Here is a 23,302-nt window from a genome sequence, read left to right on the forward strand (position 1 = left end):
ATATTTCCTTTTATCTCCCCTAACACATATTTACCACTTTCATGATCCCGATTCTTGCCTGTACATCCAAATATCTTGTAGCATTTATATCAAATGGAGGAACTTCCTCTATAGTGCGAGTATTCTGATAATTGCTTTAGAAATCTTTTCAGAGAAATGTTTTGTGTTTGCCTCATATTGGAGGATAGTTCCATTGAATATGGAGTCATATCCTGCAGGGTAGCTTCTTTCTACCCTTTGAAGATGCCCTAACATTGTATCTGAGAAGTCAGCAATCATTCACATATGGTTGTACCTGAGTAAGCCATGTAGGGTTGTTTTTCTTACTGTTTTCAATATCTCTTTCTCATGGTGGGCATTTGGCATGGCCCTTGGGATACCCCTTGGGAGACCCACATCCCATGCTGGAGTCTTTGAGTTTGGGTCCTGGCCCTGATTTTGACTCCAGCTTTCTGCTCTTGTGCACAGCCTTGGAGGCAGCATGCCATGGCTTGGGTACTTGGGTTCTTGCCACAGAAGTGGTAAATCAAGAGGCTCCTTGCTTCCACCTGCTCAGCTCTGGATGTTTAGGCATTTGGAGGTAAAGCCAGTAGATGAAAGATAATCTCTCTCTCTCTCTAATCATTGAGCAAAAAATAAAAATGTGAAAGAGTCTCTCTTCATATAAATCTATTTTTTAATTTACAAAACAATGCATTTGTTTTTGATATTTTTGATGCCTCATCTAGTTTTCTTTGTATCAATCCTGATTAGGGAGACTTTGAACATTTAAAATCTATATACTGGGGTCTTTCACAAAATTTGGGAAGCTTTTAGTGATTTATTCAAACATACATTTTTTTCTCTTCCTTCTGAAACTCTAGTTTCATGTATTGAGGGTACTTCAAAAATTTGTAGAAATTAGAAATAAAAAAGCTTATTTTCATGCATTTTTTCAAATCTATGCATATGGAGGGCTTTAAAATATTAATGAAAATGGATATTATACTCATAGCTTTCAGCATTTTTCACGCTGTAATGTAATTAGGTATTAATTCCACTCTCTACAAACTTTCAAAGTGCCTTTGAATATGAGATTGCTTTGTAAATCACTCCATGTGTTTGGACCTCTGCTCATTTTTCTTTTATAAAGACTGGATAACAACTATTGATTTGTTTTCTTAGTATGTTTTGGGTTGCATAAAAATACCACAGAATTAGTAATTTAAAAAGAAAAGAAATTTGTTTCTTATAATCTGATGTCCAGGAAATATGAAGTCAAGAAGCTGCATCTAGAGTAGGTCATCTCACCACATCATAGCGTTGCAGACAAAATTACAAGATGAGGGGCTGGCACTGTGGCACAATAGACTAATCCTTCACCTGCGCTGTTGGCATCCCTTATGGGCACTAGGGCAAGTCCCAGCTGCTCCTCTTCTGATCCAGCTCTGTTCTTTGGCCTGGTAAAGCAGTGGAAGATGGCACAAGTGCTTGTGTCCCTGCACCCACATGGGACCCCTGGAAGAAGTTCCTGGCTTCTGATCATCCCAGCTACAGCCATTGAGGCCATTTGGGGAGAGAACCAACAGGTGGAAGACTTCTTTCTCTCTCTCTCTCTCCCTCTCACTGTCTATAACTCTACCTCTCTAATAAATAAAATCTTTTTAAAAATTGTATGACGAGAGAGAGAGCAAGAAATTAAACTCATTGCCTCAGGACCTTTCAACACTGGTATTAATCCATTCCTAAGGACAGAAACTGTCCCACTAAGGACTATTTTTGCAACACATGATTGCAGGGGGTATGTTAAAACCATAGCATTTTTGGGGCCAGCACTCTGGCGCAGCAGGTTAAAGCTGTGGCCTGCAGCACCAGCATCCCATACGGGTGCCGGTTCAAGTCCTGGCTGCCGCAATTCAAATCCAACTCTCTGCTATGGCCTGGAAAAGCAATAAAAGATGACCCAAGTCCTTGGGCCCCTCCACCCATGTGGAAGACTTGGAAGAAGCTCCTGGCTCCTGGATTAAGATCAGCTCAGATTATTATATTTATTAATAATATTATTAATAAATTATATTATATAATATATTAACAATATTATATAATTATTATATATTATATAATTATATAATATATTAATATATTTTATATTATATATATTTATATAAATATATATTGTATTCTATATATTATATATTACATATATCATATTATATTATATATAATGTATAATATATAATACAATATATTATTATATATTATGTATTATATTATAAATTATATTTATTATGTATAATATTATATATTATATCATATTATATATTATATATTATATCATACATATTATACATTATATTATAATATTGTATATTATATTATATACAATATAATATATAGTATATTATATATTGTATAAAACATATATATAAAATTAATAACATTATATTATATAATTACATATAATATATATAATATAATTATATTATATAATATTAATAATATATTATTATATATAGTAATATATTATATATTAATAATAATATAATAATATATTATTAATATTATATAATCATATAATATATTAATATATTTTTATATATTTTATATTTACATTTATATAAATATATAAGATAGATATTTTATATATATTATATAATATATAAATTATATATAAATATTTAATATATTATATTTTATATATAACATCATATAATTATCTAATTATATTATAAAATATTAATGTTATTAATATTTTATAATATTGTTATAATTATATTATTATATTATCATATTACATTTTAATACTATAATTATATTATAATTATATTATGTTATTATAATAATAATAATTATTTGTATTTCATAGGAGAGAAAGGCAGTGTATACCTACCAGACACTCTAAGGTTAAAAAAAGTATTGTGCTGGAGTGGATGTTTGGGGTAGGAGGTGTTTTATTAAGATGCTGGGTGGGATGGCCACAGCCCAATCGGAGTGCTGGGGTTGGAGTCCATCCTGTGTTTTAGATTCCATTTCCTGCTGGTCTACTCCCTGGGAGACCGTAGGTGATGGCGGCTCAAGTTGTTGGATCTTTTTTTTTTTTTTAACAGGCAGAGTTGACAGTGAGAGAGAGAGGAGAGACAGAGGTCTTCCTTTTGCCTTTGGTTCATCCTCCAATGGCTGCCATGGCTGGCACATTGAGCTGATCCAAAGGAAGGAGCCAGGTGCTTCTCCTGGTCTCCCATGCAGGTGCAGGGCCCAAGCACTTGGGCCATCCTCCACTGCACTCCCAGGCCATAGCAGAGAGCTGGCCTGGAAGAGGGGCAACCGGGACAGAATCCAGCACCCCGACCGGGACTAGAACCTGGTGTGCTGGTGCCGCAAGGTGGAGGATTAGCCTATTGAGCCACGGCGCCGGCCTGTTGGGTGTTTGTTGCCAGCATGGGCATCCAGATTTGGATTTGGTCTCCTGTCTTCAGCCTGCTCCAGGTTTGGCCATTTCAGGCATTTGCAGGAGTGAACCAATAGATGGAAGAACTCTCTTTGTCTCTCATTTCAAATAAAAAAAAATCTTTGCACATCTCTGTTTACCTACCTAAATATAAGACATCCTATCAGAATGTCATAGATTTGAGGTTCTTGGAAAATTCAGAGTGATGTCTTCTCAAGAAACCTGTTACTTTTTTCCGTGTCCTGGTATTTGAAACTACCTGTGGGTAATGCCCCAAAATGCCCCCAGTGGTCACAGTCCCTAGGAGTGTGGAGTGAATGGCAGCCACTGTGTCTGCTTGGAGAGCAGCAGGAGGAAGGCGGGCTTGCCCTGGGAGTAGCCCCAAGGTTGGGGGTCTCTGCTGTATACCCTCCTTCTATATTCCTAATGCCTTGGGAAATGTTCTACACTTCACTCTAGTTCCCATTCCTTGGAGACGAATTATTAGTTAAATTGGAGGCTGACATTGAAGGGCTAAGACAGAAGGGATTCATGTACTCATGCCTTGTGAAGGGAGAAAACCTTGTGAAGGGAGAAAAGCTTCAGGCCAAAGAAAACCACCCTAGCTAAGTAATGTGATGTGGCATCTGCATGGGAATATGTATTGGCACCAAGCCTTTAACCTTTGAGGCCCATGCTAACTGGAGATGGTATAACAGTTGAATTGGTCGGCAATAATAGGTGTTGGAGAATTGCTTGGTGTTCAGCAAACATTGCACATTTAGTGTTAAATGTGATGTCAAACAAAAACACCCTGGGTTAGAACATTAAACTGATTTTGGATGATTGTTGGGTTGCTGTTCTGAATCAAGCCCATTGATCATTCCACACTGCTGAGAAGGAAAAGTAGAAATGTCAGCTTTCTGAGTTAGATTTTCTGGCTGCTTACGTATGTTTTTCTGATTCTCTAACTAGCATAAGCCTCCCATTTCCACATGGAGAGTGATTGCCAAGGCATGGAAACCTGTGTCAGCTTCTGAATGTGGGTTCCTTTGTGAACTGTGAGTTAAGCTGGCTGCTTCCCAGAGCTGGTTCTTTTATATGCTTTGTAGAAGCTTGCTGTTTTCTAATTACACTTTGCCCCCTTATTTAGGAATTATGTGTCATGGTTTGAGTGTTAGATTTTTACTGTCTTGCTTGGAACCTGCGTTACTCAGTAAGGCTTGAAAAGAGAATTCTTGACAGCCATGGGATCCTTACCCAGGTGAATCAATGGGCCTTGGTGAGCTCAGGTGCATTCCTGATCTTTTCTGCTTCTCCACTCAGAGATGATGAAGTCCTGATTCTTTTAGATGTTCTTTGTGGCTTATTGTCAATTTCTCCCAAAGTAGAGGCTTCTTCGGTTTTGCCTTCATGAATTTTCCAAGAAGTTGATGTTACCTATTGATACTACACTAATTTTTTTTTGCCTCAGGCATTTACGCTTGTAGCATGGTGCTATCTGAGGCTGTGGATTCACCCCATTCTCTCACTGCTGCTGCTGTTCGTGGAACTTGTGCATTCATTTATTTGTTTTAGAGGTTTATTGATTTGAAAGGCAGAGTTACAGAGAGAAGGAAAGAGAACTTCCATCAGCTGGTTCACTCCCCAAATGGCTGCAATGTCCTAGATTGGGCCAGATTAAAGCCAGGAGCTTCATTTAGGTCTTGACATGGGTGGCCAGGGCCCAAGGACCATCTTTTGCTGCTTTCCCAGGCACATTAGCAGGGAGCTGGATCAGAATAGGAGCAGCTGGGAATCAAACTGGTGCCCATATGGGATACCTGCACTGTAGCTGGCGGCTTAACCTGCTGCACCACAGCATCGGCCCCTCAAGTTTATTTTTGATGTTGGTGATAATTTTATTTTTGGTTTTAATTCTGCAAGAGGTAATGCATGATAAATTTTTTTATAAATTGGGAAAATTCCATTGTTTTATAGACTGAAGAATCTGAAATTTAGTAGGAAGTGTTGATACAGTAAGCAAATCATATACTTTTTCATATCTGTGTATTTATTTTACAGTATACCAAAACTTGGAGGAGTGACCTTATTTATTGATTTTTTTTAAATGTGGTATTAACTGGCATCTCTGTGTGATTACACATTTGCTAAATAATAATAACCACTTGTTTGTTATATAACTGTTTTTGTTTACACTGTTTAGCAATGGTGTATCTGTACTTTCTTTGCAATTCTATGAGTTTTGGCCTTATTTAGTGTGATGTTCTATTATATATAAACATTATAATGTTTTTTCAGAGAACTGCCTGCTGTATCATTATGTAACTCTGCATATATTTCTGACCTAAATCCTGATTTGTCTGAAATGGGTATAAGTATTTCAGGTTTCTTTGGACTGGTGTTATAATGATCTATAATATATTTCTTTTCTTTTTTTTTTTTTTTTGACAGGCAGATTTGACAGTGAGAGACAGAGGGAAAGGTCTTCCTTCCGTTGGTTCACCCCCCCCCCACAAATGGCCACTACTGTCGGCACACTGCACCGATCCAAAGCCAGGAGCCAGGCACTTTCTCCTGGTCTCCCATGTGGGTGAGGGGCCCAAGCACTTGGGCCATCCTCCAAAGCCTTCCTGGGCCACAGCAGAGAGCTGGACTGGAAGAGGAGCAACCGGGACTAGAACCCGGCGCCCATATGAGATGCTGGTGCTGGAGGCAGAGGATTAGCCAAGTGAGCCATGGCTCTGGCCCCCCTATTTTCTGTATATATATAAATTTACATCTCTTTGCTTGTCTTAAAATGCCTATCTGTATATCTTAAGTTGACAGATATGTCTTTACCATATAAAATGAAGTTTGGAACTACTTATACACTGAGGAATAGATAAATTAAGCTAATTAATGATATGCATTTTGTCACATACCTATTTTTAAATATTTTATTTATTTATTTATTTGAAAGACAAAGTTATAGAGGGAGGAGATAAGGCAGAAGAGGCAGAGATTTTTTCTTCTGTTGGTTTACTTTTCAGATGGCCACATGGCAGGACTGGGCTAGGCCAAAACCAGGAACCTGGAACTCCATCCTGGTCTCCCACATGGGTACAGGAGCCTAAGGATTTGGCCATCTTCCACTGTTTTCCCAGGTGAATTAGCAGGGGGCTAGATCAGAAGTGGAGCAAGTGGGCCATGAACCAGCACTCGTGGAATGTTGGTATAGCAGATGGTTGCTTAACCCACTGGGACACAATGCCAGCCCCCACATACTTATTTTTTATGGTAAAATGCTAAAATATAATCTCTTCATTAATGTAAATAGAATACATTGTTATTAATTTTTGTCACTATATTGTACATCAGACCTCTTAAAATTATTCTTCTTATACAGATGAAATTTTTATCCTTTGGCCAGCGTGACCTCAAATCCCCTCCAGTGTGTCATTTTTTTTAAAGAAAAGATCTATTGGGGCCAGCACTGTGGCTCAGTGGGTTAATGCCCTGGCCTGAAGCACTGGCATCCCATTTGGGTGCTGGTTCTAGTCCCCGCTGCTCCTCTTCCAATCCAGCTCTCTGCTGTGGCCTGTCATAGCAGTAGAAGATGGCCCAAGTCCTTGGGCCCCTGCACCTGCTTAGCAGACCTGGAAGAAGCTCCTGGCTCCTGGCTTCAGATTGGCGCAGCTGTGGCCATTGCAGCCATCTGGGGAATGAACCAGCTAATGGAAGACCTCTCTCTCTGTCTCTACCTCTCTCTGTAACCCTGTCTTTCAAATAAATAAAATAAATCTTAAAAAAAAGATTTGTTTATTTAATAGGCAGAGTAACAGAGAGGTAGAGGCAGAGAGAGAGAGAGTGAAGGTCTTCCATCTGCTGGTTCACTCTCCAGATGGCTGCAATGGCTGGAGCTGTGACTATCCAAAGCCAAGAGCCAGGAGCTTCTTCCAGGTCTCCCACATGGGTACAGGGGCCCAAGGACTTGGATCATCTTCTACTGCTTTCCAAGGCCATAGCAGAGAGCTGAATTGGAAGAGGAGCAGCCAGCCGGGACTAGAACCAGCGCCCTTATGGGATGCTGATGCCGCAGGCAGAGGATTAACTTACTGTGCCATGGCGCTGGCCCCAACGGTCTTTTTTTTTTAAGGCTTATTTTTATTTATTTGAAAGGCTGAGTTATTGAGAGAGGGACAGAGCTTCCATCTGCTGGTTCATTCCACAAAGGGCTGCAATGGCTAGAGCTGGGTCAATCCAAAGCCAGGAGCTTCTTTTGGGTATCATGTGCGTGCAGGGGCCCAAGCAGTTGGGCCATCTTCTGCTTTTCCAGGCTCATTTAATGGGGAGCTGGATTAGAAGTGGAGCAGCTGTGATTTGAACCAGTGCCCATATGGGATACTGGCACTGTAGACAGTGGCCTAACCCGCTATGCCACAGTGCCAGCCCCATCTTAACTTTTAATTTTCCTATGTTACTCTCTTTTTTGTATAAACCTTTTTTTATTTGGGTAGCATGTCCCAAAACAGGTCAGTTAGTAAAAATAGATTCAAGAGAATACAGTCTGATGCATAGCCCTCCTTCCCCAAAAATAACCCTGGTGGGTAGAAATCTCCCTATCCACTTGGGCTCCTCCAGTATTAAACAAAAAAAAGTTTTGGTAGCTCAGTATTTATCATCTGTGCCTGGGGCACCATGTCCATGTTCCATATTCCCAAGGTGCAGCAGTGGTAGGTGGCCCCAGCTCTCCAACAGTCCCCCGACACACATCCCGGAAAACATTGCTGCTCTCCACTCTCCCCCAAGGATCTGGGACCAAATTAAAGCAGATTCCCTCTACTGAGGTGCTGGGCAGGGCTCACTACCACATCACTGTGCTTTGAGAAAGAAGTAAGGAAGCTATTTGGCACTTTAGAAATAGAGGAGTGCGCAGAACTGGAGATGCCCTAGAAGGTAACAAAACTGCTGAGGAGAGACCATTTGGCACTAATCCCCTGGGATAAGGGAAGTGGGGAAACTTATATGAGTAGAAGAGCAGGAAAGTAGGAGGAGTCCACTCCAGTGGCAGGTGCTGGAATTGAAATGGGCTAAACCCAATAGGACACTGACTCAGGGCCCATGTTCTTCTCTTATGTTCTACCTCTAGTTTTCCTAGTGTCAGTCTGTCCCTATCCATAGTCCCTGACCAGTCAGTGTCCTCTGATCATCTCTCTAATGACTTAACTGTCCTGTTTCTTCGGCCAGCCTTTGTCTGCCCACTGCCTTCTCATTGGTCGAGATAATTCCAAAGCCTCCATCCCTACCTCTCAGAGAACTCTTTGGTCCTCAGTACCTCCCTTCCCCATCCCTTCTTTCCCCCCACATACATGGGGTGGGAAGGAAGGGAGGGCAGGGACACTTGTTAATCAACCTCCTCTGCCCCTCTGTTGATGTGTCCTAGATTTGAATGAGGAGCAGGTCAGTGAGCAGAGCAAAGCCTGCTAGGAGCAGAATGACCTTGAGGACCCTCTGCTCAGAAGTGGCCACCTCCTGAGGCAAGATTCCCAGTAAGGTGATATAGGCCAGCTGGTGCAAGGTTCTGCCAACTCTGCCAGAGCTGCACCCAGCCCAGTGCCTAGAGGTGTCATGCTTGAGAAGAGGATCCCACAGCCAGCGACGACCTTTACTCGCAGGTGGCTCTGCAGCAGCCATAGAGACAGGCTAACAGCCAGGATACCCTTGTGGAGCAGCAAAGCCAGATATAGCTCCATGGCCTGAGCCTGGTCCTGCTGCAGCCCCACTGCTAGCCCCTCGAACACTGAGTGCAGGGCCAGAGAGAAGACCAGTACACAGGCACGCAGGGCTGAGGGGGCTGCCGGGGCTCCACGTGCCTGTGGGATGCCTGGACCATCTTGCCAATGCTGTGGCCCACCATGCACTGTTCCCAGCAGAGCCCTTGTTTCTCCTGTGGTGGTAGCCCCGACTGCTCCTTGTAAGCCAGGGTGATCTGTTCCATCACAAGGACCAGGAAGAATCTCATGGCTAAGATGAACTCTTGTAGGAGAAACTGGAGTGTCATGTGCAGGGCTGCCCAGGGCCTCATCTATCATAGCTACGTAGTCAGGCAGCAGGTCCAGGAGACAGGTGGCCAAAAACACCCTCCCCCAAGCAGCTCACTAGGCTCAGGGCTTTCTGGAGGGAACCTGAGGCTTCGTGGCTGGCTCCAGGCTGCCACAGCATGCAGAGGGGCACCAGGCTTCAGAGGAGGGTGAGCACCAGCAGCAGCACCAGGGCCTCCAGCCCCCGGGGCACTGGGGCTCCAAAGCCACAGCCTCTAAGCACCACACCAGGGGCTCTGGCTCTCCCCAGGGTCCTATGGCAGTTGTGGTTCCAGCAACTCTTTGACCTCACCAGGGTCTCACTACCGTTGCTCTTTTAATTGATATATTTAGATAATATGCATTTAATGTTATTTATATCATTAGATTAATATTTTCCATAATTATAATCATTTTCTGTTGTAGTTCTTGTTTTTCTAAAGTCTTATTTTTCTGTTTAATGGGAAGAGAGAGACAGAGAAAGATCTTCCATCTGCTGGTTCACTCCCCAAATTTCTCAAATAGCCATGGCTAGGCCAGGAAAGTTAGGTGACAGGAACTCTGGGTTTCCAACCTGTGTGGAAGAACCCAAGTATTTGAGCCATCACCTGCTGTCTTACAGGGTGTGCATTAACAGGAACTTGAATCAGAAACTGTGTAACCAGGCTCAGTCCAGTCACTTCAGTATGGGATATGATCGTCACAGTGGGCATCTTAACTACTTATTTTAAACTAACATAACAAACCCCAACCCCAATTCTTGTTTTTAAAATCATTTCTGTCATCTTTTTTATTTTTAAAAAGATTTCTGTTTATTTTATTTGAAGAGTAAGAGAGACACAAAGAGAGAGACAGATCTATGATCTGCAGGTTATTCCCCAAATGCCTGCAATAGTTTGGGCTGGTCCTGGCCAAGCCAGGATTTCAATCTAGATCTCAGATTGAGTTGACAGGGATCAAAGTACTTGAGCCATCTCCTGCTTCCCACAGAGGGTGGGTTAGCAGGAAGCTGGAATTGGGAGTGGAGCCAGGACTCAAACACAAGCACTCCAATATGGGATGAGGGTATTTCAAGTACCCTGTTAATAACTATTCCATGCCTACCCCTCTCTTATTTTAATTGAGCTTCCTATGGGATGCCATTTTGTCTCCTCCATTAAGATATCATGGGTATGGGTTTCCTAAATTTTTGTTTTGATAATTTCCCTTGAGTATACAATACATATTTCTAACTGATTTAAAGTCACCTTCAAATAATAATGTATTATTTCTTGGGCACTAAAGGTAAAATGTTCTCTATTCCTTTGCCCTATCCTTTATATAGTTTATTTTTTTAAAAAAGATTTATTTATTTATTTGAAAGAGAGAGAGCGAGAGAGCGGGAGAGGGAGACACACACACACACACACACACACACACACATAGATAGAGAGATCTTCCATCTGCTGATTGACTACCCAAATCGCTGCAATGGCCAGAGCTGGGCAGATCCAAAGCCAGAAACCAGGAACTTCTACTGGGTCTCCCATGTGGGTTCTGGATCCCAAGCACATGGAACATTGTCTGCTAACTTTCCCAGGTGCATTAGCAGGGAGCTTGATCAGAAATGGAGCAGCTGGGACTTGAACACTGCCCATATGGGATGCTGGCTCTGCAGGCAACAGCCTAACCTACTACACCACAGGGCCAGCCCCTAGGTAATTTCTTTTAGCTGTTAAAAGCTGTAATGACCCAGTAAATTGTTGATATTATCATTTTGAATAAAAGTTTATTTATTAGATCTTATGGGAATAAAGTAAATATTTTATAGTACTGTCATTTACTTCTTTCTTTTTTTTACTTTTATTTAATGAATATAAATTTCCAAAGTATGACCTATGGATTACAATGGCTTCCCCCCTATACCATCCCTCCCACCCACAACCCTACCCCCTCCCACTCCCTCTCCCCTTCCATTCACATCAAGATTCATTTTCGATTACCTTAATATACAAAGATCAGCTTAGTATACATTAAGTAAGGATTTCAACAGTTTGCTCCCACACAGAAACATAAAGTGAAAAATAATAGATGATTTTTTTAAATGATGATGAAATCAGATCAGACCTATTGTCATGTTTAATCCCAGTGAGAGTCTAGTTGGGAATTGATAATTTCTTTTTTGTTTTCTTTTTTTGTTTGTTTGTTTACAGAAGATCAGTTTAGTATGCATTAAGTAAAGATTTCAACAGTTTGCACCCCCATAGAAACACAAAGTGAATTATATTGTTTGAGTACTCGTTATAGCATTAAATCTCAATGCACAGCACATTAAGGACAGAGATCCTACATGAGGAGTAAGTGCACAGTGACTCCTGTTGTTGACTTTACCAATTGACACTCCTGTCTATGGCATCAGTAATCTCCCTATGCTCCAGTCATGAGTTTCCAAGGCTATGGAAGCCCCTTGAGTTCTCCGACTCTTATCTTGTTTAGACAAGGTCATAGTCAAAGTGGAGGTTCTCTCCTCCCTTCAGAGAAAGGTACCTCCTTCTTTGAAGACCTGTTCTTTCCACTGGGATCTCACTCACAGAGATCTTTTTGCCAGAGTGTCTTGGCTTTCCATGCCTGAAATACTCTCATGGGCTTTTCAGCCAGATCCGAATGCCTTTAGGGCTGATTCTGAGGCCAGAGTGCTATTTAGGACATCTGCCATTCTATGAGTCTGCTGAGTATCTCGCTTCCCATGTTGGATCACTCTCCCCTTTATTTATTCTATCAGTTAGTAGTAGCAGGTACTAGACTTGTTTATGTGCTTCCTTTGACTCTTAGTCCTTTCATTATGATCAATTGTGAACTGAAATTGATCACTTGGACTGGTGAGATGGCATTGGTACATGCCATCTTGATGGGATTGAATTGGAGTCCCCTGGTATGTTTCTAACTCTACCATTTGGGGCAAGTCAGCTTGAGCATGTCCCAAATTGTACATCTCTTCCCTCTCTTATTCCCACTCTTATGTTTAACAGGGATCACATTTCAGTTAAATTTCAACACTTAAGAATAACTGTGTATTAATTACAGAATTAACCCAGTCATATTAAGTAGAACAGACAAAAAAACTACTAAGAGGGATAATGTATTAAGTTGTTCATTAACAGTCAGGGCTATGCTGATCAAGTCACCATTTCCCATAGTGTCCATTTCACTTCAACAGGTTTCCTTTTTGGTGTTCAGTCAGTTGTCACCGATCAGGGAGAACATATTGTATTTGTCCCTTTGGGATTGGCTTATTTCACTCAGCATGATGTGTTCCAGATTCCTCCATTTTGTTGCAAATGACTGGATTTCATTGTTTCTTACTGCGGTATAGTATTCTAAAGAGTACATATCCCATAATTTCTTTATCCAGTCTACCGTTGATGGGCATTTAGGTTGGTTCCAGGTCTTAGCTATTGTGAATTGAGCTGCAATAAACATTAGGGTGCAGACCGCTTTTTTGTTTGCCAATTTAAATTCCTTTGGGTAAATTCCAAGGAGTGGGATGGGTAGGTCGAATGGTAGGGTTATCTTCAGGTTTCTGAGGAATCTCCAGACTGACTTCCATAGTGGCTTGACCAGTTTGCATTCCCACCAACAGTGGGTTAGTGTCCCTTTTTCCCCACATCCTCGCCAGCATCTGTTGTTGGTAGATTTCTGTATGTGAGCCATTCTAACTGGGGTGAGGTGAAAGCTCATTGTGGTTTTGATTTGCATTTCCCTGATTGCTAGTGATCCTGAGCATTTTTTCATGTGCCTGTTGGCCATTTGGATTTCCTCTTTTGAAAAATGTCTATTGAGGTCCTTGGCCCATCTCTTAAGTGGGTTGTTTGTTTTGTTTTTGTGGAGTTTCTTGATCTCTTTGTAGATTCTGGTTATTAACCCTTTATCTGTTGCATAGTTTGCAAATGTTTTTTCCCATTCTGTCGGTTGTCTCTTCACTCTCCTGACTGTTTCTTTTGCAGTACAGAAACTTCTCAATTTGATGCAATCCCAATAGTTGATTTTGGCTTTGACTGTCTGTGCCTCCCGGGTCTTTTCCAGAAATTCTTTGCCTATGCCAATATCTTGAAGAGTTTCTCCAATGTTCTCTAATAACTTAATGGTGTCAGGATGTAGATTTAGGTCTTTAATCCACGTTGAGTAGGTTTTTGTGTAAGGTGTAAGGTAGGGGTCTTGCTTCATGCTTCTGCACGTGGAAATCCAGTTTTCCCAGCACCATTTATTGAATAGACTGTCCTTGCTCCAGGAATTGGTTTTAGATCCTTGGTCAAATATAAGTTGGCTGTAGATGTTTGGGTTGATTTCTGGCGTTTCAATTCTGTTCCATTGGTCTATCCATCTGTTTCTGTACCAGTACCATGCTGTTTTGATTACAACTGCCCTGTAGTATGTCCTGAAATCTGGTATTGTGATTCCTCCAGCTTTGTTTTTGTTGTACAAGATTGCTTTAGCTATTCGAGGTCTCTTGTGCCTCCATATGAATTTCAGCATCATTTTTTCTAGATCTGAGAAGAATGTCTTTGGTATCTTGATTGGGATTGCATTGAATCTATAAATTGCTTTTGGGAGAATGGACATTTTGATGATATTGATTCTTCCAATCCATGAGAATGGAAGATTTTTCCATTTCTTGGTATCCTCTTCTATTTCTTTCTTTAAGGTTTTGTATTTTTCATCGTAGAGATATTTAACATCCTTGGTTAAGTTTATTTCAAGGTATTTGATTGTTTTGGTAGCTATTGTGAATGGGATTGATCTTAGAAATTCTTCCTCAGTCATGGCATTGCTTGTGTGTACAAAGGCTGTTGATTTTTGTGCATTGATTTTATACCCTGCTACTTTGCCAAAATCTTCTATGAGTTCCAATAATCCCCTAGTAGTGTTCTGTGGGTCCCCTAAATAAAGAATCATGTCATCTGCAAAGAGGGATAGTTTGAGTTCTTCCTTCCCAATTTGTATCCATTTAATTTCTTTTTCTTGCCTAATAGCTCTGGCTAGAACTTCCAGAACTATATTGAATAGCAGTGGTGAGAGTGGGCATCCCTGTCTGGTACCAGATCTCAGTGGGAATGCTCCCAACTTTTCCCCATTCAATAGGATGTTGGCTGTGGGTTTTTCATAGATTGCTTTGATTGTATTGAGGAATGTTCCTTCCAAACCCAGTTTGCTTAGAGTTTTCATCATGAACGGGTGTTGTATTTTATCAAATGCTTTCTCGGCATCTATTGAGATAATCATATGGTTTTTCTTCTGCAGTCTGTTAATGTGGTGTATCACATTGATTGATTTGTGAACATTAAACCATCCCTGCATACCAGGGATAAATCCCACTTGGTCTGGGTGGATGATCTTTCTGATGTGTTGTTGCATTCTATTGGCCAGAATTTTATTGAGGATATTTTGCATCTATGTTCATCAGGGATATTGGTCTGTAATTCTCTTTCAGTGCTGCATCTTTTTCCAGCTTAGGAATTAAGGTGATGCTAGCTTCATAGAAAGAATTTGGGAGGATTCCCTCTTCTTCGATTGTTCTGAATAGTTTGAGAAGAATTGGAGTCAGTTCTTCTTTAAATGTCTGGTAGAATTCAGCAGTGAATCCATCTGGTCCTGGGCTTTTCTTTGTTGGGAGGGCCTTTATTACTGTTTCAATTTCTGTCTCAGTTATGGGTCTGTTTAGGTTTTCGATGTCTTCCTGGTTCAATTTAGGTAGGTTGCATGTGTCCAGGAATCTATCCATTTCTGATAGGTTTCCCTGTTTGCTGGCATACAAGTCCTTTTAGTAGTTTCTGATGATTCTTTTTGTTTCTGTGGTGTCTGTTGTTACATTTCCTTGTTCATCTCTGATTTTATTGATTTGGGTCTTTTCTCTTCTTTTTTTAGTTAGTTGGGCCAATGGGGTGTCAATTTTGTTTATTTTTTCAAAAAACCAGCTCCTAGTTTGGCTGATTTTTTGTAATGTTTTTCTTGATTCAATCCTGTTGATTTCTTCTCTGATTTTCATTATTTCTCTTCTCCTACTAGATTTGGGTCTGGTTTGCTGTAGGTTTTCTAGATCCTTGAGGTGAATTGAAAGCTCATCTATTTGGTGCCTTTCCAATTTCTTGATGTAGGCACCTATTGATATAAACTTTCCTCTTAACACTGCTTTTGCTGCATCCCATAAGTTTTGGTATGTTGTGCTGTTATCCTCATTTACTTCCAGAAAATTTTTGATTTCTCTTTTAATTTCTTCTATGACCCATTGTTCATTCAGGAGCATGTTGTTCAATCTCCATGTGTTTGCATATGCTCTAGGGATTCCTGAGTTGCTAATTTCCAACTTCATTCCTTTATGGTCTGAGAAGCTGCATGGTATGATTCTAATTCTTTTGAATTTGCTGAGACTTGCTTTATGGCCTAGTATGTGGTCAATCCTAGAGAAGGTTCCATGTACTGCTGAGAAGAATGTGAAGTCTGTAGATGTAGGGTTAAAAGTTCTGTAGATATCTGTTAGATCCATTTGGGCTATAGTGCCGTTTAAATCTACTGTATCCTTGTTGATCTTCTGTCCTATTGATCTGTCTATTTCTGAGAGTGGAGTATTGAAGTCCCCCAGTACTATTGTATTAGGGTCTAAGTCTCCCTTTAAGTCTGTAAACAAATCTTTTAGATAAACCGGTGCCCTGTAGTGAAGTGCATATACATTGATAATTGTTATATCTTCTTGTTGTATTGATCCCTTAATCATGATATAGTGTCCCTCTTTGTCTCTCTTAACAGTTTTTGTGGTAAAGTTTATGTTGTCTGATATTAAGATGGCTACGCCCACTCTTTTTTCATTTCTGTTGGCATGGTATATCTTTTTCCAGCCTTTCACTTTCAGTCTGTATGGATCTTTGTTGGAAAGATGTGTTTCTTGTAAGCAGCAAATAGATGGGTTTTGTTCCTTAACCCAATCAGCCAATCTGTGTCTTTTAACTGGACAGTTCAGGCCATTAACGTTTAATGTGACTATTGATACATAGTGACTTTGCCCTGCCATTAGCCAAAGATAAGTTCTAATATATGCTTTGAATTCCCTGTGATCTTTTGCTGTGAGCTTTCCTTCCTTTATCTTCTTTCATATTGATGACCGCGTTTCTGTGTTTCTGTGTGTAACACATCTTTAAGCATCTTTTGCAGGGCTGGACGAGTGGCAACAAATTCTTTCAATGTCTGTTTGCTATGAAAAGTCTTTATTTCACCTTCATTCACAAATGATAGTTTTGCAGGATATAATATTCTGGGCTGGCAGTTTTTCTCTCTTAGTACCTGGGCTATATCTCGCTATTCCCTCCTAGCTTTTAGGGTTTCTGATGAGAAGTCAGCTGTGAGTCTGATTGGAGATCCTCTGAGAGTAATCTGACGTTTCTCTCTTGCACATTTTAGGATCTTTTCTTTATGTTTCACTGTGGAGAGTTTAATTACAACGTGTCGTGGTGAGGATCTCTTTTGGTCGTGTTTATTAGGGGTTCTGTGAGCTTCCTGTACTAGGATTTCTCTGTCCTTCTCCAAACCTGGGAAATTTTCTGCTAATATCTCACTAAAAAGGCCTTCTAATCCTTTCTCCCTCTCCATGGCTTCAGGAACTCCTAGAACCCGAATGTTGGGTTTTTTAATATTATCCTTCAGATTCCTGACAATATGTTTTAGATTTGTAATTTCCTCTTCTTTTCTTTGGTCTGACTGTATCCTTTCCTGTTCTCTGTCTTCTAAGTCCGATATTCTCTCTTCTGCTTCACTCATTCTGTTCGTATGGCTCGCTATTGTGTTTTTCATTTGATCTATTGAATTCTTCACTTCAGTCACTATCACAGTTTCCTGTTGTACTAGTTGTTTCGTTTCATTTTGATTCCTCTTTAATATTTCATTTTCACGAGAGAGATTTTCTATCTTGTCCATTAAGGATTTCTGTAGTTCAAGAATTTGTTTTTGAGAACTTCTTAATGTTCTTATCAATTTTTTGAGATCTGCTTCTTGCATTTCTTCTATGTCATCATCTTCATAATCTTGAATTGGGGTGTCTTTTTCATTTGGGGGCGTCATGGTGACTTCCTTGTTTTTATTACCTCGGTTTTTGCGTTTGTTATTTGGCATATTGGAGATATTTGGTTTCTTCACTGTGGTGCTTTTTCTTGTTATACTATGACTCTAGATTAAGTGGACTGTCTGTTTTTGATGGAGCCTTAGAGGCTTGAGATGGGTGTGGCCTGAGAGTTCTGTTTGGTGTGCCAAAGGTGACACTCCCAGGTTAGGCATGGTAGATCTCTCTCTCTCTCTCTCTCTCTCTTTATTTTTTTGATTCAAAAGGGAAGTAATTCCACACAGCTGAACAAAGTTGGAGGTAGTTAGCAGGCAAATGATATACCCACAGGAGCCAGAGATCGGAAGCTCTTTCCCAAGGACCACACAGGGAATCTGTTCGGCCCTCAGGGTGGGCTCAGATTCTCCTTCAGTCTCCCACTGGGTTGCCAAAGTTACGGAATTGTAGCGTCTCTGGAGAGTACTCACGTGAATTCCGTGAGTTCTCTCCCCCACCATGTCTTTTTTCACAGTCTCAGTTCAGTAGCACCACAAATTTACTAGGTCCTAATCTCCTGTTAATTTGCTCTGCCCAGAGTCAGGTTTTTCTGCTAGGCTCAGGGCCGGTGCAGACCTGAGGTCGCTCTGCTTATGACGTATGTCCAAGATGGCGCCTGCTCTTTGTCTTGCTTGCCCTTGAGAGGTGAGCAGAGAGAGAGAAACCCGTGTCCGTACCAGTCACCTGTTTTTTTCTCTCTCTCTCTCTCTTCCAGTTAGCCTGGTGAACTTTTCCCCCCCGGGGGTCGTTCCCTCTAGTCTCCTCTCTCCACTTGCCTGCCGGTGTCTCGGGCTATTGAGGTTCGGCTCACCTCACCTTCCAGCGCTGGTGTGTTGAGTCTGCCGCTGGTGTCCCAAACTGTGGGCTCCCATGCTCTCCACGCAGGTCCGCTGTGAATCACGCGTTCCAGAAGAGTTTCTTCTGCTGTTTCCTCCCCTACTCTTCCTTGAACCTGCAGTATCTCCACTTTTATTAAACTGTCTCTCCCCGGACTATCAGTGTGCTCCCTTCCTATTCCGCCATCTTGCCTCCATCAGTATGTAGTTCTTTTTTTTTTATAAGATTTGTTTATTTATTTGAAAGAGTAACAGAGAGAGCTCTTCCACCTGCTGGTTTACATCCTAGATGGCTACAATGGCCAGAGCAGGGCCAGACCAAAGCCAGGATCCAGAAGCTTCATTTGGGTCTCCCATGTGGACTCAAGGGACCAAGGGCTTGGGTCATCTTCTACTGCTTTCCTAGGTCATAGTAGAGAGCTGGATTGGAAATGGAGCAGCTGGGACTTGAACTGGGCCTGCTAAGCCACAGCACCAGTCTCTCATTTAGCTCTTTAAAAACATTACTTTATGTGACCAGACATCTAAAATTATATGTCTCTTTTTATTGAATGAATTCCTTTTTTGGTTATTTGTTTGAGAAACATAGGGACAGACAGAGACCTCCTTTCCACTGATTTACTCCCCAAATGCTCACAGCTTCCATGTCAAGGACAAGACAAAAGCTGGAAGCGGGAAACTCGATACAGGTTTTCCTTGTGGGTTTCATGAGCTGAATCACTTGAGCCATCACTGCTGCTTCCCAGGGTCTACATTAAGAGGAAGCTGGAGTCATGAGCCACATCCATATCCAGGGATTGAACCCATGTACTCCAGTGAAGGACACAGACTTCTGTACTGTTAGGCTACGTCCCACCCCCATTCTGTGTTTTAACTGTGAGACACAGATACAAAATTGAACACCCTGCCTATAATTCGACAGCAGTATTACAATGAATAAAACAGTATAAGGACCCTTCCATGTGGTTTCAAGGTTAGTTTTACATTAGTGGCATTTCATAATACCAGATTGCCTAGTTGTCACTCAGGTAAGGACTGATCAAAAAATTCAAGGGGAGATCTGGCAATCTGGCACAGCAGGTCAAGCCACCACCTGCAATGCCAGTATGACACATGGGCACCATTTCGAGTCCTGGCTGCTCCATTTCTGGTTCAGATACCTGATAATGTGTCTGGGAAAGCAGAAGTTGATGCTCCAAATACGTGGGCCTCTGCACACCTGTGGGAGACCCAGATAAGGTTCTTTGCTTTAGTCTGGCCCAGCCCCTGCTCTTGCAAACATTTGGGGAATGAACCAGTTGATGGACTATCTCTTTCTCTCTGTCTCTCCCTCTCTCTCTTTACCTCTGCCTTTCAAATAAGTAAATAAATCTTTTTAAAGAAACCAGAAAAAAATTTTAAGGTGGGGGGACCTACATTGTGGTACAGCAATTTAAGCCACTGCTGAGACACTGGCATTCCATTTGAGTCCTGCCTGCTCCACTTCCAATCCAGCCGCCTGCTAATGCATCTGGGAAAGTAGTAGAAGATGGCCCAGGTGCTTGAGTCCCTGCCACCCACATGGAAGGACCAGATGAAAATCCAGGTTCCTGTTTTTGGTAGGGCCCTGCCCTGGCCACCTTGAGTTGTTGATAAGAAGACTGTGTATTTGATTAATCCCCTAAAGTGCTGGAGGACACAGGCTCCTGACTGGTTTTTATGTTATTATATCTAGGATTGTTTCGCAATTTCTTTTTTTTAATTTATTTATTTGAACACCAGAGTTACAGAGAAGCAGAGGCAGAGAGAGAGAGAGAGAGACGGAGAGAGAGAGAGAGAGAGAGAGACGGAGAGAGAGAGAGAGAGAGAGAGAGAGAGGTATCTTCCATCTGTTGGTTCACTTCCCAGATGGCTGCAATGGCCAGAGCTGCACCAATCTGGAGCCAGGAGCCTCCTCTGGGTCTCCCACATGGGTGCAGGAGCCCAAGGACTTGGAACATTTTTGACTGCTTTCCCAGACCATAGCAGAGAGCTGGACAGGAAGTGGAGCAATCAGGTCTCGAACCGGTGCCTTGTATGGGATGCCAGTACTGCAGGCAGTGGCTTTACCTGCTCCACCGCATCACTGCCCCCTCCTACTTTCTGTTTTAGATAGTTAATTGTTATTGTATTGAGATGCTTCTATTTTTTAAAATCTTATTTAAGCAGTTTTTAATTAACATATACTACTTGTACTACTTGTATGCAGTGCAATTATTTTTTAAATTTATTTTATTTATTTGAAAGTCAGATGTAAACAGAAAGAGGGAGAGACAGAGAAATCTGCTATCCACTGGTTCACTCCCTGAAAAGCCACAGTGGCCAGGTTGAAACCAGAAGCTGAGTGTTCCATCTTCGTTTCCCACATATGTAGCAGAGACCAAAGTATTTGGAAATCTGCTGCTGTTTTCCCAGACACATTAGCAGAAAGGTGGCTCAGAAGTGAATCAGTTGGGCTTCAAACTGGCACTCCTAGGCAGTGGCCTGACCCATTGTGCCATAATGCCAGTGACAGTGCAGTATTTGAACAAATAGAGTATAAGCTGATTAAGTCTTTCCATTTTCTTTTCTTTTGTGTTTTGAGCCTGCCAGCTCCTCTCCTCCAGTTCTTTAAATGGCACAAAATATGGGGCTTTACCCACCATGCCACAGTGCCAGCCCCTCCTTTCCTTTTTTTAAATGTCTGAATGATATTCTCTTATCAGTTCTTTTTTTATTTTTTTGACAGGCAGAGTGGACAGTGAGAGAGAGAGAGAGAAAGGTCTTCCTTTTGCCGTTGGTTCACCCTCCAATGGCCACTGTGGCCAGTGTGCTGTGGCTGGTGCAATGCACTGATCCGAAGCCAGGAGCCAGGTGCTTCTCCTGGTCTCTCATGCAGGTGCAGGATCCAAGCACTTGGGCCATCCTCCACTGCACTCCCTCTCCGCACATAGCAGAGAGCTGGCCTGGAAGAGGGGCAACTGGGACAGAATCCAGCGCCCTGACCAGGACTAGAACCCAGTGTGCCAGTGCCACAGGTGGAGGATTAGCCTATTGAGCCATGGCGCCGGCCCTCTTATCAGTTCTTTCACTAATAGACACCTAGATGGATTCTGTGTCATGGCTACTGTGACTTGCATTACAGTGGGAGAAAGACTATGCTCTGATATGCTGATTTCATTTTCTTCTGAAATATTTAGTCAGGAGTAAGATAGCTGTGCCATATGGAGGTAATTTTATTTATTTTAGAGTGACCATTCTTTTCTGCAGATTGCCTATGTTAATTTGCATTTCCATCCACAGTGTATAAAATTCATTTTCATATCCTCAGCATTTAAAACATTTTTGGGGGGGTAAGATGATTTTTTAAAAAGATTTATTTATTTACATTAAAAGGCAGAGTTACAGACATGCAGAGGTCTTTCATTCTTTAGTTTACTCCCCAGATGGCTGCAATGGCTGGAGCTGGGCTGATCCAAAGCTAGGAGCCAGGAGTCCCCCTCCAGTCTACCATGAAGTTGCAGGGGCCAAGGGTGTGGGTCATCCTCTACTGCTTTCCCAGGCCATAGCAGAGAGCTGGATAGGAAGTGGAGCAGCCAGTACTGGAACTGGCACCCCATGGGATGCCAGAACTGCAGGAAGAGGCTTTTTTTCCCCAAGATTTACTTGCTGGGGCCAGTGTTGTGGCACTACCTGCAGCACTGGCATCCCATATGAGTGCTGGTTCGAGTCCCGGCTGCTCCACTTCTGATCCAGCTCTCTGCTATGGCCTGGGAAAGCAGTGGAAGATGGCCCAAGTCTTTGGGCCCCTGCACACATGTGGGAGACCCAGAAGACTCTTTTGGCTTCAGATCAGCTCAGCTCTGGCCGTTATAGCCATTTGGGGAGTGAACCAGCAGAATGGAAGACCTCTGTCTCTGGCTTTACATCTCTCTGTAACTCTGTCTTTCAAATAAATAAAATAAATCTTTAAAAAATATTTATTTATTTGAAAGTCAGAGTTACTCAGAAAAGGAGAGGCAGAGAGAGAGAGAGAGAGAGAGATCTTCCATCCACTGGTTCACTCTAATTGACTGCACCAGCCAGAGCTGGGCCTATCCAAAGCTAGGAGCCAGGAGCTTCTTCCGGGTCTTCTACACAGTTGCAGGGGCCCAAGCATTTGGGCCATCTTCCACTGCTTTTGCAGGCCACAGCAGAGAGTTAGATCATAAACGGAGCAGCCAGGACTCGAACCGGTGCCCATATGGGATTCTGGCACTTCAGGCAGTAGCTTTACCCGCTATACCACAGTGCCAGCCCCACGTGCTGGCTTTACTTGATACTCCACAGTGCTGGCCCTAATATTATGTTTTGATTTGTGTTTATTTAATGGCTAATGACATAGATCATTTTCTCACATGTTCTTACCATTTATATTTATTTTTTCTGGGAAATATCTATGCAGATCCCTGCCCATTTCTTTTCTGCATGAAATTCTGGCCTCAAAGAGTTAGGGAAGACTCTGTGCATTTCAGCTTTTTGGAATAGCCTGAGAGGTATCATGCTATTTCATTTTTAAAATCTGGTAGAGCGCTGGTGCTGCAGCTCACTAGGGTAATCCTCCACCTGTGGTGCTGGCACTCCAGGTTCTAGTCCCAGTTGCTCCTCTTCCAGTCCAGCTCTCTGCTGTGGCCTGGGAAGGCAGTGGACAATGGCCCAAATGCTTGGGCCCTGCACCCACATGGGAGACCAGGAAGAAGCACCTGGTTCCTGGCTTTGGATCAGTGTAGCTCCAGCCATAGTGGCCATTTGGGGGGGGGGGTGAACCAACAGAAGGAAGACCTTTCTCTCTGTCTCTCTCTCACTGTCTAACTCTGCCTGTCAAAAAAAAAAAAAAAAAAAC

At 41.9% G+C, this 23,302-nt stretch overlaps 1 long non-coding RNA gene and 1 pseudogene across 2 annotated transcripts in view; both read right to left on the minus strand.

Annotated features, from left to right (window-relative positions):
* LOC138849694 (uncharacterized) overlaps positions 1 to 23,302 on the minus strand; it is a 335,854-nt gene that overhangs the window by 57,321 nt on the left and 255,231 nt on the right. The gene's annotated exons all lie outside the window — the stretch shown is intronic.
* LOC138849762 (zinc transporter ZIP1 pseudogene) overlaps positions 8,828 to 23,302 on the minus strand; it is a 36,553-nt pseudogene continuing 22,078 nt past the window's right edge.

Source organism: Oryctolagus cuniculus, chromosome 5 (assembly GCF_051225735.1).
Source record: "Oryctolagus cuniculus isolate XC-2025 breed Fujian yellow rabbit chromosome 5, ASM5122573v1, whole genome shotgun sequence".
Lineage (NCBI taxonomy): Eukaryota > Metazoa > Chordata > Mammalia > Lagomorpha > Leporidae > Oryctolagus > Oryctolagus cuniculus.